This window comes from Antedon mediterranea, chromosome 2, assembly GCF_964355755.1.
Source record: "Antedon mediterranea chromosome 2, ecAntMedi1.1, whole genome shotgun sequence".
Taxonomy (NCBI): domain Eukaryota; kingdom Metazoa; phylum Echinodermata; class Crinoidea; order Comatulida; family Antedonidae; genus Antedon; species Antedon mediterranea.
This window is the reverse complement of record NC_092671.1, coordinates 8019509-8037805: the sequence shown is the minus strand read 5'-3', so window position 1 is coordinate 8037805 and position 18297 is coordinate 8019509. Positions and strand designations below refer to the sequence as shown.

At 30.2% G+C, this 18297-nt stretch overlaps 1 long non-coding RNA gene across 2 annotated transcripts in view; it reads left to right on the top strand.

The window, feature by feature from the left end:
- Positions 1-18297, top strand: part of LOC140039579 (uncharacterized) — a 47461-nt gene extending 29164 nt beyond the window's left edge. The window contains exons 1-3 of one of the 2 annotated variants that reach the window (XR_011842533.1): positions 2454-2761; positions 8454-8637; positions 17280-18297. This is a non-coding gene — a long non-coding RNA (uncharacterized lncRNA). Of the gene's footprint in view, positions 1-2453; positions 2762-6329; positions 6710-8453; positions 8638-17279 lie in introns of those variants that run through there. The other variant, XR_011842532.1, reaches the window with a different exon arrangement.

Genomic DNA, 18297 nt, shown 5'->3' with positions numbered 1-18297 from the left:
TATTTTATTTATTTTATTAACTTTAGCAACATTAAAACAACACATACATTTTGAGTGTGCCAAGGAGTGGCAAAAGAGGTCGAATCGGAATATTATATCGTAAATGTTACGTAATGATGTATATTTTTTACCGCTTTAACTACATTCGGCAACACGAATATAGTCATAATTTGATGGTAAAACATACATATTAGTATTATTAATTAAAAGAACAAGTGTTATGTTTTCAAATAATATTATCATTTCGGTATTGTTTTAATTAATTGTTTTATAATAGGCCTACAACTTAAAGATATATTTCCTGTCCTTAAATCCGACAAAACAACCTAGGCATATAATAATGCCATGCCTCTTATAGCTTGGTCCATTTTACATTAGCCTATCAGATTATGTTTGCCAGATAAATGAATTTTATTGAATTATATTTGATAAGTTCATTGTTATTGTACCGTATGTTAGCTTACAAAATAATTGTATTGTTAACAAATAGACCTATACATAACATAGTTTACTTGCCATAATTACAACCAATTCTCAAACTTCATCTTATCAAGTGTTGGTTACAGTTAAAATTTTCTTCGTCTGTGTTTTATGGATTTTATGTTTTATTCATGAACATGGTACAATATAATAAATTACACAGTTGACTACAAACGCTGTATTTCACTAAATGTACATGAATAATTATTGTTTTATTTATATTATTCAACTTCACATTGTTTTATAATTGTTATGAATATTTTGAACCAGAGTGAATTAGTAATGTTGAAATGGCCTATACGTCAGATGTTATATTTGCTGCAACCTGAGATATCTTAATGCAAGCATGTACTTAAATCTGTTGTCTTCAATATGGAAAACACAATCCGAAGACTGAAAAACAACATCCGTATTTTTTTGTTATTCAAAACGATATTAGTCGTAAGATTATGTTATTATCCATTCCATTGAGCGTCGTCCCATGGGGCTAGAAAATAAAAGCTACCGACAAGTTTATAAGGTGATTTTTCTAATTTCACGATGCATAATAATCAGAAATGTCTTGCCAAAAGTATTGCATTTATTCATATCCTTGTTGTAGCGTTTCAAAATTCAAATTTTCGAGCGCCCTCGCGTGGTTCGACATTAAAAGCCGAGGATAGTGAACTTAAACGTGAAAATGTCAATGTCTTAAAATCCACATTGATAACATTTTTGTTAAATATGCTATTTTAATGTAACATAATAGTTACCCATTTTGACCAGAAATTGGATCAGAAAAAAATGTATTTACCTGAAAAAAACTGTAATTTAAAACAAAAAAGGGTCAAATTGGCTGCCAGTCAATGGGTTTCGGTTGAATTTAACCATTTTATAAGTGAAAACATTTTTTTTTTAATTTTTTTTTTTGGACTGAAGTGATTAACCTTATTAAAATTACAAATAACATATTCAAAGTCTGATTTAATTAATCTTCATTTTTCATGTTTTTGGGAGACAATACATCTTTAAATAAGATAAATATTCTGCAATGCTTTATAAGTTTGTGTATAAAATATAGGTTACCGTACTCGCTAAAACTAAGAGTATACTAAATAGTTCATATAATTCTTAGTATAGTCTTTATCTCCGTAAAAATTACAATAGTAGAAAAAGGCATACCAATTGTGTTTAAGTACATTTGCGCACCAAAAGAGTTACTGCGATGATGTGCACTATCTTTTTATAAATACAATCAATTGCAACTACTATTATGTCATATGTCCATTAGTGTGTCCATCATCACAAAATTGTCATTATTTTTTATTGTATAGGCGCGACATACTTCATAATAATTGTCACACACATTTTTCCCTTCCCCAATTCTGTCACTCTAAATTTTAGTAAAAGCTTTTAGTAAAAATCAGGTTTTTACATGGTTTATAGTCTAATTTTGTTTTATATTGCCTTGGCAACGTTTCCTTGAGTAAAATCTTAAAATTATTGCAACAGACACAATCGTTCGTAATGAAATGTTGAATTCATATAATTACAGCAGTTTCATGTCTGATCGCTAATGTTTCGTCGTCGTAAATGGTCCACCGAATGTTGAATTTTAACTTTCCATCTGTCTACGAATTCCACGGCATTACAAGCTAATATGGCACCATCATTGGCTTAGAGATAATGTAATCTATTCGTGATCCCCAAATTAATTTATCGCCTGTGGCTCAGATTAATGTTCCAATTATATTTAGTCCCATATCTCAAACTGCGATGTCGTAGAAGAAGAATTGCAGTTAAAGATTTTCTAAACCAATTCCCAGTGTTGCAGTTTTGAGTTACACATTACCTCATGTTATTCCATCTAGCTCACTTGATATCAGCTCTTAAATTTTCTATAATGAGTCGTAAAGTGAGACATTTATGCGCGCTAGTCTTCTTTAGCACCGTCATTAGCAGGCGAATTGGCGGTAGTTTCGGACGGTTACTGAAAATTGGAATTTTGGAAGAACCAATTGAATGGGCCGTAAAATTATGATCTGTAGTATTAAACCTCCAAAATGCAATTTGCCCTTTGAAATATGCGTTTAACTGCTTAGTCAGGACACTTTAGTTTTGGCCTTTGGATAAGATACGATACCTATAAACGCTTCACTATAAATACTATTTACAGAAATCTTATGAATATTTCGTACTTGGAATTTTACTAGACATATACCGTTAGTTTGTTCGTCTTTCAGGACAGACATGTTGTATTGGATTGTTGTTGGATTCTCGGCAGACATTTTCCGCTATCATGGTGAGGGTTTTAGAACCTATAATTTAGTTTCAATTAGAAAGTAGTTTTTGTAATCGTAATTAATAATATCTAAAATGTTTAGTATCCGTTTAATATTTAGTCGTAAAATGTTCTGTTATTTTATACGGTTACTTTCAATACTGAAACGCTTGTTGTACGTGAAATCGAATATATACTAGCGTAATTTACACTTTACACCGAGCGCTTGTGTAACGCGGAGCTACTACGCGGAATAATATATTACGTTTTGTGTTGTTAAATATTTTACCGCACCGTGTAAAATGGTGTTACTTTTGAGACACGCTTGTTTCAAAAATATATTTTTGAAAAATTTAGAGTGCTTTTAAAATAATCCGCGGTGGTCGCGTCGCATAACACATTGTTATACGCGGAATACTTAAAGAAAGAATTGTATATAATTTCTATTTAAAAAATCTATAGAAAATGTTCATACACAATGTTTAAACTAAGACGTAGAAGTTATAGTAAATAATGATTATTTACTATAGCTCCTTTGTCTTAGTTGTTTATTTTATAATGACTTGCATTATATTTTGGTCGAACTTGCAGAATTTAGCATTTTAACAGAAACGATTTGAATAACATGTAGAAAAAACAAAACGAAACGAAACGTTTTTTGATTTAAATAGTATTGGTTCTTACTCCCCAACTTCACCCATCTGTGTGTGTGTTTCTAAATTGAATACACGGGTAATTAGCCACTTCACTGCACGTAGGCCAGCGTCTTATTAAAACCAGCGAAAGAAGATCGTTATCATTTAGTTATGTACTGTATATACAACACTCAGTATGCAAGTCAAGCAATCGGTTATACCGGGGCCTCGATGAACGATGCATGTACGGCGAAAACTATACTTGTCTTATCATATAATAATCAATACACGAATAAGTTAATTAAATTCTTAATTAATTAAAATTGTAAACTTATTCACTGAGCTAATTTTTTTTTTTTTTTTTTTTTTCGAAATGATGTCATTATCAAACTATAACTGCGTGTAATAAGAATTATGCGTACATTATAACTTTATTATAAGGAAACAAGATAGTTCATGCTAGGCCTATCGGGTTAATTTTGTAGAACTTTTTTCAATACGCTACGGTACAAAAGTAAACATGGTGTTCTTTGGAAATAGAATTATTTAAAAATGATTATTTGATTTTATATCGGTTTATGCATTAACATTATTAAATAAACAACAACTGATTGATTACTCATATATCATTGTTATTATTTCATCTATTTCATTTATCTTATTTCATTATTAAATATGTCTAGGCCTAAGCCTAGCCAACATTGAAGCTATACCTCATAACGTGCATATACTCATGATCGGTAACAACATTCCACTCAAATTAAGTTGCGGTATACCATAATTCGGAACGTAAATAAACTTTTAAAAATACAGTTGATTAAATAATATTACTAGATATAAAGAGACGTGATCGTAAATAAACTTTTTCTGAATTAAAGAAAGTATGATAAGTGTTAGCCCTAACTTATGTTCTTTCTGATTGTTTAAGACGGCTACGAAGGCGACAGTGCAGTGGATAATTTACACGGTGTTTTCAATACGTCAGTATTTCATCGACTGCATCAATAGTATCGCATGTTATTTTTTAAATATTCTACATTAATAACGATAATTAGGATATAATTATAGTTATGAAATTAACACTAATATATAATGAAATGTTATAGTATAGGCCAAGCCTTACGCATACTATAATGCGTTTAATAATAACAAATACTTACCCATACAGCGTAACTTTTAATATTATTTTTGTTTATTAAATTATTGATAGATAAATGATGATTTCAAGCAGTATAATTATTTCATAATAGTACCGTTCACCGGTTACTGGAGTAAACTGGTACATTATTTTTGAAAATAGATTTAAATTAGACCTGATACCGATAGATAACAGTATGATGGTGTGATATTTTCTGAATGAGTATCATTTTCAATATTATAATATATGCCTTCAAAATACCATTTCTTTTAAACTTTTGAAAATGTATAGATTAGCATCATCGATTTTTGTTAATACAGTAATTTATATTTACATTTTAAAAGAGGATAAATATAATACACCAGATTAATCATTTTTTATTTATTATTAGTCGGTCACCTTGCTGTCGGTATACCGGCTATATATCTGTCTTCAACGGTTGAATTGAAAAACAATAAAATATCGCTCTATTCAGACCTAAATTCCGTTTATTGTAGCAAAATTCCTTTAGACAGGTCGGCACGTTTGCAGTGTCATTGTTTATATTGAATACCGTAGTCTATACCAATCGAAAGGTATATCATTCTAGGCATAATAAACAAACAAAAAGAAATTTGTCAAAATAGTAGTGTAGTCAATCATGTTATAAACTCCATATTGTTTAAGAAATTTTATAATTTATCTCTCTGCTTTGATTTATTTTACACACATTTTAAGCTTGGGGTGATAATACACAATGTGTGTCCCGTAGGCCGAACAAGTCATTTAGATATATATACTCGGTTGTTACGGGGAGTTAACCAACCGTGCCCGCGTGTGTTCCGTTTATCTTTCAAGGGCCTTGGGGCGCAACCTATTAGGGTTTTTGTCATCGCATCAGAAATGAAACTAATTTTATATTTGTGATGAGGTAATTACAACTGGCTCCACTGAAATGGATACATCCCCGAGAGAATTTAAACACACCGAATATATTCTGTTCTTATATCTCGGTGTGTTTCAACATATTGGCAGACTAGGTAAACAGATTGAGTAATTCAGTCTATTTAAATACATTACTCACTAATTCAATACAATATGTAAATTACTATATATCTCGTTAAATTACTCGTATATAAAAGAGAAGTACAATATGGCAGCAGTATAGAGAGCGGATGAACTCTATGGTTCAGAAAGTTAAAATTTATTCCGTAGGCCTTTTTGTTTAGAAAAAAAAAGACAAATCCGCGTTTACCCTTTTGTGAATTGCTTTGACTTGTTAGGAGTATATCAATGCGTGCAATTTAATTATTGAAAATGAAATGTTTGAATATAAAATATAGAATAAAATGATAACAAGGCCTAACAGTATTTTTAAATTAAAACAAAGGGAAATAAAACTAGAAAATTGGTATAGTTTATTCCGACAGAGTATAATAGGTAGAGTGACTTGTATTATTCTATTGTTGTCACATGAACTTGTCTGTTTCTCTCTAAAAAATAAATAAGGAGCAACCACCCAATAAAGTTTAATTTTCATGCAATTTTGTTTATTAATTGATTAATTAATAATGCATTTTAAACATACATCATTATAAGTTTTAAGTTTACCATAGAAAATAACTTGTTTTGTTGTTTTACTTGAACCATAGAGGAATTACTTGATTTAAAATAATGAACGAATTGGCGGATTTGATTGTTGTTGTTATAATAATTCCATGAATAAGAAGGTTAACATTATAGCTTAATTGTGGTAATGTTTAAGTCCATAATTTTATCCTAGAATTATGCTATACTACATAGCTTTTACGTCTTTATTTTTTGTTTTTTCATGTAGGCCTAGATTCGGTCGGACGAGTGTGCTTCCAACGTATATTTCTGAACGGTTTCCTGTAAAATGTATTTTTTGTTGTGCGGATGGCTAAAGTTGAATATTGTTAGAGGGCGCCGTGGCAAATTTGGAATCAGTCAGAGGTGACGCAAACTTGGGTCAGGATGCTCCTGATTGGTCAATGTTTTATATTAGGCATTTCGGGCATATGCTTAACGGAATTACTCGGCACTTAGTTCCTGGATTTCTGTGTCAAATCAGAAAAAGAGTTGCTCTCGGTATTGGCGCCACCAATTCCTTAGAGCCCAATTAAGTAGCTACAAGAAATTAGTCATATCTCTGTCATCTTAATATCTGGAACTGTCTGATTTGATTTTTTAGTCCTGAATCTCACCTTGATAATGTAAAGTTCTTTGTTCTACGTTTGTCTAAAAATATTTCTTTGCATTTTTACGTTGTATAGATAAATTTCAATTTAGTATTATTCTATCCATATTTCCATTCATTTGGAATTTAATTATTGTTTGAGATGACGAATACCATAAAGTACTATTCATAAATTAGGCTGCGTTTTTTATGACACATTAACACTTATTCTTGATAGTGGTATTTACACTAGTGAAGATGCTTCCTTCTTACCGTATCAATATTTAATTAAATTGAGTAAAAGCTCACATTTATACATAAAAAAATATTCTTTTGAAATGGTACAATTTAACGATGTTTGTGTGTCTAAAGATCGTTGCTTTTTATGTGCAACTTAAGACCATGGGGGCGCTGTTAAATTACCGCACCTGCTTTTTTTTATTATTACCGGTAGTTATTACAACTATAAATATAGGCCTACAATTCGTTACGCAATAATGCTTTGGTTAAATGCCTTCAAATGTATCTTTCAGATGAAATGGTAGTTATAATTATAATTATGCGATTGTAATTTTTATAATACTGTACAACTGTACACATGGATTAAGAAATAATTTTAATCTTTTTTTTTTAATAATTGTAGATAAAAATATAATCAAATTTTACACATGCTACACAATTAATTATTGTACAAATATGAGATTGAACTAAATAACGTGAAAATAACCAGAAAAATGTTTCATGCGCTTACAACATGTTTAATAATAACGTTTGTGATTTTAAAATAATTTAAGTAAATATATAAATAAACGAACGCTTGTTTGTTCTATATGAATAATTTCACAGCTTTTGACAGGAAGAACCATTAAGAGCTAATAAATTATATCAAAGGTATTAATTTCGCCATGTGACAAATTAGTGGTGAAAAGGTTTGAGGCAATATCTACATCTTTACACATTCCCCTTTATAAGATTAGCTTGATGGTGATTGATATGATAGCTTTCATAATGACATTAATACATTGATAAGATTAGGAGTACAATAGGCACAATTTATCGTATACTTGGACACGCGCGTGCGTCCTGCGCCCAAACACATCGTGTACGGGATCCTTTTTCATGCATCAACATTTTTATTTTTAGTTCTATAATTTTGATTTAATGCTGATTATGACGTTGATGAAGAAGATAAAGGTCCATTATGTACGTCTAACTTGTTATGAAATTGTGGATTGTAATAGTTACATAGGTCATAAGTCATAAGTATTTTTTTATTTTTTGGATCATTAAGAGACACTTTAACACCCATACTTAATAATAGAGAAATTGGGAAATTTGTACCGTTTATGGGACGCCAACCATGCATGGACAATTTGTCGCGCATTCCGTTTTCTTTCACATTTTGTTGTGGAAAATAATTGTTATTATAGCATAAGCAGACACCTTAGGTAATATTAGAAACGTTAATAACAAGCTACCTTATTGTTATTACTTTTAGTTGTCTAGAATTGTGTTGTTAATGTTATTAAAACACGAATGACAATTAATATTGTATTATTGTTATTACACGTTATAGGTTTTATAATGCTATTATTTATAGCTTATTCATAGTTTAAAATAATATCTAATCATAACGTTTAAGACACAGTTGATAATGGCTGTTTAATGTCTTAGTTTCATAGAATATGACCGTTAGTTATAGTCATTTCAAACCAGTATTATTTTGTTTTTCTTATCGGAGCAAAATGTTTTATTTAATTAAAGGATGATATTTATAGTTTGTCAATTCTAACATGTCGCTGACGATTTATGTGATGAATGAGGAGGAGTTAACGAGGACTATTGTAATTGTGATAAAAGTGTACTCAAAACTATAAAGATGAGAGCGCTGATGAGGAGGATGATCATCCAAAAGATGATGTTGATAAGGATGGCGAATATTATGATGGTAAATATGATTAATAATATGATTATTATGATAAGACTGATTATGGTATGACTATAATTACTGATTTACTGAAGATATTGATTGTGAAGATAACTATGAACAGTTGGATGTATAGGCCTAAAGAGCAAGACAATTTATATTGATTATAATTATGAAGATGAATATAAGTTGTGAATGACAAAGGCTGTAGAGAAGATAATAATGATTTAAGAGAATTATGATAATGATTATGATACATGCAGGTGTTAATAGAATGGTAATGATACTGTACTATAATCATATTATTACCACACTATGTTTCGTTCCTCAAGTACGGTATATACACAATAAATATGAATTGTCGAATGGATTTTAATATTCTATGAATTGTCGAATGGATTTTAGAACATCTACGGGACGCCAAATGGTAATGGTCTTGCTCTCGTAAAGTATGCTTGTTAAAAAACATTAATGACATTAACATTAATTTTAAAAATAAATAAATAAATTAAAATTTTATGAAAAATATTAAAATTTGTATTGATGTATGGATTCATTTCTTATTTTCTTTCTATTCAATCAATCATTAATTTCATTGGGCACATTTTGCAAAATATAAATTATACAATTTATATTAATACAGTATAATCATTTTATTCTTAGGCCTATAGTTGATAATTGTAGAAACCAGATACCGTTATTTATGAATGTTTTATTAATTGAAATCACGTTTGCGATACACCACTGTAAAATTCTATAAAATTCTATTAGAGCTGTCGATCATTTTTTCACCATGAAAACCTTCAAACAATCTTGCGTAGATAAAATATTTTAAAAACTAAAATGATAATGTGTTCTTTTAGTAGGCCTGTGTGATTTTTAATAAATAACATAATGATATGATAAAAACACTATACTAATACAAGTACAAAGTTTAATGCTATGTTTCACAAGCTAAGAATATGCAAACATGTAACTAAAACAGTCTTGCGTCTTAATGCTGCGTCCATAAAATATAAATGAATTGAGGTTTAGTTGTACAGTCTAGCATAGAACATTGATTTATTGCCTTAAAAATGTCGTCTACATAGCTTATTAACTTACTGCGATACATTGTTACATGCCCATGAACATGTAAAGCCATTATGTATAAACCTAATAATTATACCTTACGAAATGCATTGCATCAGGATATTTCCATCACCCAAAACGGTATAACTGACGTATTACAAATAAATGTTAATATTGATAGCGAACATTCTGTTGAATTGCTATTAGCAAGCCGTATATAAACATTATTTAAATTCTATTGATTATTGGTAATAAAATATTATAAACAAATACATTGGTGTACCTTATCTTTTCACCATTGATCCATCCATCATTATTATCCATGATTGATTATTGATTGTACTGATTGTTTCATTGTATATTGTATGGTAATTATTGCGCTCCATAAAATAAGCCATGGTCAATCAAATAACAGACGCATTAATAAGTAAAAATAAGAAATGAGTAAATAAAAAAAATTGGGGGATATGGAAAAGCATATGCTCTAAACTTGTTTCAGAAGGGGAGAAAAACTATAAAAATGATAATAATTATACACATGGATTGTAAAAATAGGCCTAAATATACACAAACAAAATAAATTCTTGTTTTTTTTAATAATTTCTATATTATTTCAGGTTTATTTATTATTAGAATAATCTTTAAAAATGTTACCCTAGGGCTTAGGCGTGCATTATATCAAGTTAAAATATATTTTATTTTTTATTATAAACTGGTGTATTTATTACAATGCCATTGGTATAGAATTATTTTATTGGCTAAAGCTAACAATATTCATCATTTTATTTCTGTTTCAAGCACACATAATTAACACAGGTAACCGAGTTCACGTTGCGATTGTCTTTATGTGTTGAAGCTCTAACGAGTTCTTAATTCAGACCATCATGAAATATTATTTCTCACACATGTAATGTAATTATTTACGTCCAATAACATTACAAAGTATGTTAGCGGCTTGTTATAATAAAGTCGTTCGAATCTTCGATCACTGGTTCATACTAACACTCTGACACAAGACCTTAAAAGCCAGAAACAAAAAATCAGAAAACAAAAATTAATGATGTGAGTAAATGGCACACTTCACGGCATGTAGTTTCGGTGGTTTGGGAATAATTTATGTGTTTTAACTTCGTGCCGGTTGTTCAAATCTTTCTCGCAAAGGATTAAGGACGCTTCCCGCTTACTTCGTCTAATGGTTGTAAGCGCTAGCAAGAAGCATACGAGCGTCTAATTGGGCCTGTCATTTCTACTAGTTTATTGATCAAATATATACGCTTGCTAATGTGAGCCGTTTTTTTTTCCAAATGCTCTAATGCTCAGAGGGGCCCGTGGGCTGTCGTAAGACAGGAAATAGCTTGTAAAATTCCGTTTATATTCTCTGTTGAGTATAGATATCATAACAAGAGTAGTGTAAATATTTCTAAACTAATTATGTCATGTATCCCGATATATAAAATGCAATAAGAATGATAAACATTGATATCATGAGTAATAGTATACCATATAAGTGAGAATTTTACAGCAGGCGAAACAATGTTTTGTCCATCGTTATTTCCTGTTCTCATTGCGTCATCATTTTAAACATTCATTCTGGAAATTTTTTAAGCTGATGATTATTTCTATTTATAATTTAAAATGTGAAAGACGTACTTTAGTTGTGAACCAGATTTAAATTTCCAATAAAACAAATATTTTTGTCAGAATTTATTTATTCTAAAATCTTTTTACGCCTATGTGCCCTTTAGTAAATGTCAGTCGTACACGAGTCGGGCAAGTACACATCTCTACGTAAAATTTAACTCTCATGAGAAATAACACCGCCACCACTAATTTCACAAGTACCAATCTTATCTTCAATTTCCAAACTTCTTAATCTAAATAAGTTAATCAATGAAAATGTAAAAGCTATGCCAATAAATTGACAAGTAGCCAGACAGAAAAGTGCATCTTCACTGAAATTTGTCTTCGCTTAACATACATTCTGTAATTAGCTTTTATTAGATGTTCATTGTACCGCTAATTACCAAGTCATTAAAGTTCATTTGTAAAATATCCTCTTGGTATTTTTTTAAAATGTTCCAATTTTATATAATAATTATCATAAAGCGACCTTTTAAAAGATCATTCGTAATTGAATATATATAACCAAACATTGGACTATAATCGGATTTGTGGATAGAGATACCGTTAGTATGAGCGATGGGATTAGTGTAGTGCATTATTATTAGAACATAACTTTAAGAACGTAATTTAAAGAAGCAGAGTAGTTCTTAGAGAAAATATTACATACCCAATAATCTAACTCATTTAATCGTCGAACTAACTCGATTTATGAGTTTAGCGATGAGCACATGTTGCAACGAAATGATAAATTGTGCGAAATGAGCGTAACATAGCCTACATGTTTCAATCAATTCAGTGAACGTTTCATTTCGGAAAAGTTTGTGTCCTGAAAAAAAAATCATTATGACGACAAAGTATGTAGTTTGATAAATAAACATGTCATGACATGACTATCATTTACCGTTATGTGTATTATATTGTTCATTTTAAATAAAATGTCTGTCTTTAATTAAGAACAAATTAGTGTTTAGTTTGTTTAGCTTTATGATGCTGATATTATATACAGTATTTATATTATGAATTACGCGCCAATACGTTCAATAATTAAACTACGAATATCCAGCAGCACAATAAGATGGAAACAAAACTAAGTGAAGGAATTTCATCGGAATTGTCACATAAGTATAGGGTGTAGAACAACATAAAATCCCAGTAATGTATTGAATGGAAGTAATACCGCCCGCATTCTGTGTGATACCAGGGACGAGTTAATTATACTGGTGGTGATAGGCCTACATAGAAAAAGAAATAATATAAAAAAAAGGATAGACCATATATTCAAAATTGGATACAGCAAATAAATTACTTATCACAGCTTCTTAATATGAAACCAAAGACTGTATTAGTCACCTTACTTTATTTGAAAAAAGGGGATACATTATAAAATAATTCGTTACAAACAATGCTCCTAATGATTTTATAAATAAACTATTAATTTTCGTAAAAAGTAATGTCTTAAAAAATAAATAGGCAATATAATTTGTCAGGAATAAATATTTAAATGTATAGGCATATGCCATGTATTAAACTATGGACATAAACAATTAAAAACGAATGCTGAATGACATTCTCAGAATTATGATTATTCTTTCAAACATTTCGTACATAAATAGTGTTTTTTGAACAAAATAAAATATTACAAACAGTGTGTTGTTATTTCAATATAATTGATACTTTATCCAATTTAAATTCCACTTCCACAAATATGGACCTAATATTACCATTGATTGTTTTTTCTTCTCGAACACATAGAATAATGCAAAACGCAGACAATAGGTCTACGACAAATTCCTCGTTGCATGTGGATTTACCTTCATATGAAAGAGGTCTGACTTTGACGGTATATCATAGTTATACAACATGAATATGGAAGGGAAGATACAACCCTCCCCCTCCTCCTCTTCTAATATTTGTTTTAGCGAGGTAAATGTGATTTGTGTGGCTACAAATCTTTCGTTTACAAACCCTAAAAAGATTAATTCCATTCCAACCCACATCAAATGTAGTTTAAAACCTTTCCAGTACAATCATTTTGTATAACGAACAAACGTATAAACGCAATGTGAAAAAGTGGGGAGTTATATTGTTTGATACCGAACAAATGGTACAGCAGTTCTCTCTTTAAAAATGTATAGATGCAGACTGAGGCGTACATTATTATATAAACTGGTATGTTGATGTATTATAACATTGTATCATGATCTACACAAGATTGACCAACATTAAATAGGCCTATTTATTATACTTTTATATTTTAGAAAACACAATACTTTCTTCATGATAAATGTTGAATGGAAGATTATTTTGTAGAGAGGGCGGTGTTTTGTCATTAGTATCTACATTAGAAGATGTACACGCGTGGTAGTTGGTTCGATTCCCCAATGAGTCATTACATGAAACTTAAGCTCTTCTCTGACTTTTAGAAACATTTAAACGTCTTTCAATGGTGATTTATACTACGAAATCAAATATATGTACAAAATACGATAAAAGTATTGTTTATTTAAATTGTTACTAATATTTTTACGGTAGCTATCTTTATTTTGAAGCAAACACCTTGAATGAAATAAAACAAATATTTGAAAAATCTTCTGCGTTATTATTCGAACATTTCTAGCCATTACTGATAACTACTATTGGTTACTTAATAGTTAATGAAGTATAAGACATGAGTACAAATACGTAAAATACTCTGCGCTGCTCTATTTTATGTTTCTTTGTGTTAGCCTCTGTATTTATATAAATTGTCAATATTAAATTTCATTTCATTGTTGGTATTATGTTAAGGATATAGTTTCAGAGAGGTTTTACAGGATAAAGGTATTACAGATATTGAAATATAAAGATACCATATCAATTCAATTGTTTCATTCATTGTAACTGCTTATTATTAATTTCTCAATTAATACCATGCATGAATTTAATTAAAAAAAATATAGGTCTCTATTCACTATACAAATAAGTCAAAGGAATATGTATGTATATCATAAACGTATTGTGACACGTTCTTAATATTAATTAATTAGCATCACGAGCTTCTATCCCTGTAATCGATATACATATTTCTCTTAGTTTTCGATACTTTACTAAGTGAAAGGCTATTATGAGTTGGGCGTGCGTTCGTGGAATGCATTATGTATTAATATTCCAAAAGTGCTTCGGCTTGTGTTTGGAGTACCGTATAATATAGCCTACTAGGCCTATATAAGACTATATATTTTTTTTAATAATATTTTTTCTATTTTGAATGTCCTATGCTTGAGTCGTATATAGGTCATGAACAATTGAACAAAACGATCACTATTTTATTTTATAAAACGGCAGTTTAAAACAGTAAATATAAATAGATAGTCTAAGTTACGATCTTTTCCGCTATATTTAGTGTACTTAAAAGAAGATATCGTTAAACTCTTACAAAATGATTGAAACTCGTTAAATTCCGAATGCATTAACATAGTCGTATTTTAAAATTTATGAATTACAATTGTCAGGACGCATATTGCAGTAAACGTAAAATTCCCTAGGAACAGTTACAGTAAAATGCGTTTTTAATGCATATGGTTTGCATAACCATAACTCCATCTTTTAGATTTAATACTTTGACTTTCGAAAAGAACTATCGACGTTAGGCTAGTGATCTCAATCAGTAGGGCTACAGTTTTGTTGCAACCCGGCAGCAGATGCACGATGACTGCTACTTTCTACACCGTAAACGACGTGTCCCTTAGGTTTTGAAAGATAGCGCTTTAATAAGATGACATGTAATTTTGTCGTAAACGGCAAATCCTTCTTCAATTCAATAGTGAATCGTAAAATGTATATTAAGATCACATTCAGCGTTTCTACGACGTACATAATGTAAATGTATATTGCCATGTTTTAACATTTATTCTAAATATTAATATGGAACATTTATTTAATTTGATTTGTGTTTGAGCTATTAATGTTATCCAAGAAATGTTTCTTTATTAACAGCGCCCTCATCCTCACCAAGTGTTAAATAATTAATGCTATTTCCCTATTTTATACGTTAAATCAATAAATGTAAATAACTAGGTTGATGTAATTGGTTATAAGTCTTACTTATATCCTTTTTTGTACAGTAAGCTAATTGTTAAACATTAAACCTCACCTATAAACACAACCGTATAAATCATCACCGCACCGTATCATTTAAATAATAAGAAAATAACAAAATAAACTGTGAAGGTCTGTCTACAATATCAAACTAGTGCCCAAATATGGTAATGATTTGCCCACATATGGTAGTGATATGCCCACATATGGTAGTGATATGACATCATCATGTCCATATATGGGCACATCAAATTGCAAATAATATTAGAATATTAAAACATATGCAATAAAATGTGTATACTATTGTTTGGCCCGAGAGTAGAGTAGATTGTTTCAATATATTATTTAGTTTGAAAAGGTGTTACAATAAATTGTTGTCACCAAAACGTTTGTTAACGGCCTTGCCGATTTGACTGCTCTGTTGTTCAGATAGAAAAAAAAGTAGGTATGTTGTTTAGGACAAATACATGTTTTACACTGATCTATTATTGTATCCTCGCGGTTTTAATCAATTAATTTCACCGAAACAAAAACAAAATATAAGGTATACATAATTTATCAAAATGTCGTTACTTGAAACGCTACCCCCGTAGCTAGTCTTCTCATGTTTGTTTTAGCCAGGCGAAATGTGATTTATCTGGCTACAAATCTTTCATGTACGTTTACAAACCCTAAAAGATTAATTCCATTTACAGAAAACGCTGCATTTTGCAAGGCCACAACTTGCTAACTCTGGCGATTTCCAGGCCGTGAGAAGATTTAGCACCTTAACGATGGTGGTCCCTTGCCCTTTTCCACATATATATATCTGTTTCTTTTTAAAATTTATTATCATGTGAGGGCCTGATATAAATAAATGAGTGAAACAAAACATGTAGAGGACAACCGGCAACGAATAGGAAACAAGGGCAACATAATCGCAACAATATCATGTTATACTGGTACCTTTTGTAACACATTACGTGTAATTTCAAATATTTTCATAATTTCAATAACTTGTATTTTACCAAGTAAATGATGGTCCCTTGCCCTTTTCCACATATATATCTGTTTTCTTTTTATTATTATGTGAGGGCTTGATATAAATAAATATGATTTATTAACATAATCGCAACAATATCATGTTATATACTGTATATACATTAGGCCTACATGTAATTTTTCAATTCGATTCATTTGTATTAAACAAATTAAAAATAGTGTAAAAAGATGAATTATAAAAATGATTTATGGTACCGTAGTTCTGTAATGTCCTAATATAGGCTAGATGAATATTTCAATGTGATTACATATCGCGCGCTCAATATTGTTACTGGACATGCGCAATACAATTTGTCTTATTTTACGAGATTCCTGTTCCTAAACGTAAATCAATTACATTAAAGAGAGGAAATGTAATGAATGTAGTGTGATAACGTAGATAAACTGCTATCAAAATGTACTTATTGTAAAACTGGAAATTATAATCTAAATACAACGATATATAAATCAATGCAACGAATATCAACCATAAACGAACGCTGGACAAGCATAAATATAACTGTTATATGTATTTACATACTAAATTGTCATATCGTCTTACTTTTTAATTCCAATTTCGTTTTACGAACTACATAAATGGGTCATAATTTGAATGCAGTAACATTCTTTTGAGCTACAATTGCAATAATATTACTACGAAAGAAATAACTCGCGCGCAAAATGTTAAGAGACATAGGGTTTTTTTGTAACTTGACTGGTTGTTAAATTACTACAAAGTAAATAGATTGTTGTTTTTATCATCAGATATGAGACACACATCTAACGCACGCGCGAGAATTTATTTGAAGATTGCATGTATTATAATTAGCTTTAAAAATTTTACTTTATGGATTTTAATTTTTTTGTTTCAGGGAAGCCTACTAACCTGTAAAAATAAGAATGTTAAAATGAGGCCTGATGACGTGACAACGGATAACAACATGGCGGTGGTACCGTATATTTTGTGTGACTCGCAATAAAAATGTATAGGCCTACAGTTATGTTAAAATAGTTTAAATGATTCTTTGTAACACTACAGTATAAAAAACGGCTTGTTTCACACACTTTATACGACAAAGATAAATGCAATATTGGATGGTTTCGCAGATAAACGCGGATTGCCAATATTTGAGCTCATTTTTTCCTGGATACAGGATAACAATTATAATGAATACAATTTCTAACAGGACAGGTATAGCCTAATAACGGAAGAATGGCAATTGTCCTCTCATCATCTAGAAACACAAAGTATAATGTTTTAATGACATCAACTGGTCGCCACAAATACAATAAGGAACAAAAGGACAACGTTTTATGTATCCTTAAATACCTCTGATTTGGTGCGCGTGGACAACCAGATAACGTTATGTAACTGGATACACACACTTAAAGAGGAAAAAAGATTTAATCGCCAACAAGGTACACACCCGGGTTAGAATGCTATCACAAACAGCACCACCAGCTGGAGAAATGAAACGTGCTGTCGCGTGCTTACAATGTTTGCCAACCGTCATTGTTTCACCTGAAGAGTACTTAATAGTTTTTTAATAATGGTGTGTGACGTAATTGTTGCTGACAATTTTATGACACGAAACATAATACGTATTATTATTGTAATACAAAGGAGGAGTGCATGCTATTTTGATGAAATAACTTGTTGATGTTCATTTTTTTAATGATTTTGATAGATAATTCGGCGAATTGTATTTCAATAACATATTTAGTATAGGCCATCAGTGTATCATGATGATGACATTCCATCGAAACCAAACATACATATTTAAGGATAGATAATGTCATCTTCTTTTAATGAAGATGACATATATATATTTAATGTTAAGTTATTATTTGTATGTTTCTATAGGTGTTTTGCCAATAACATAATAATAC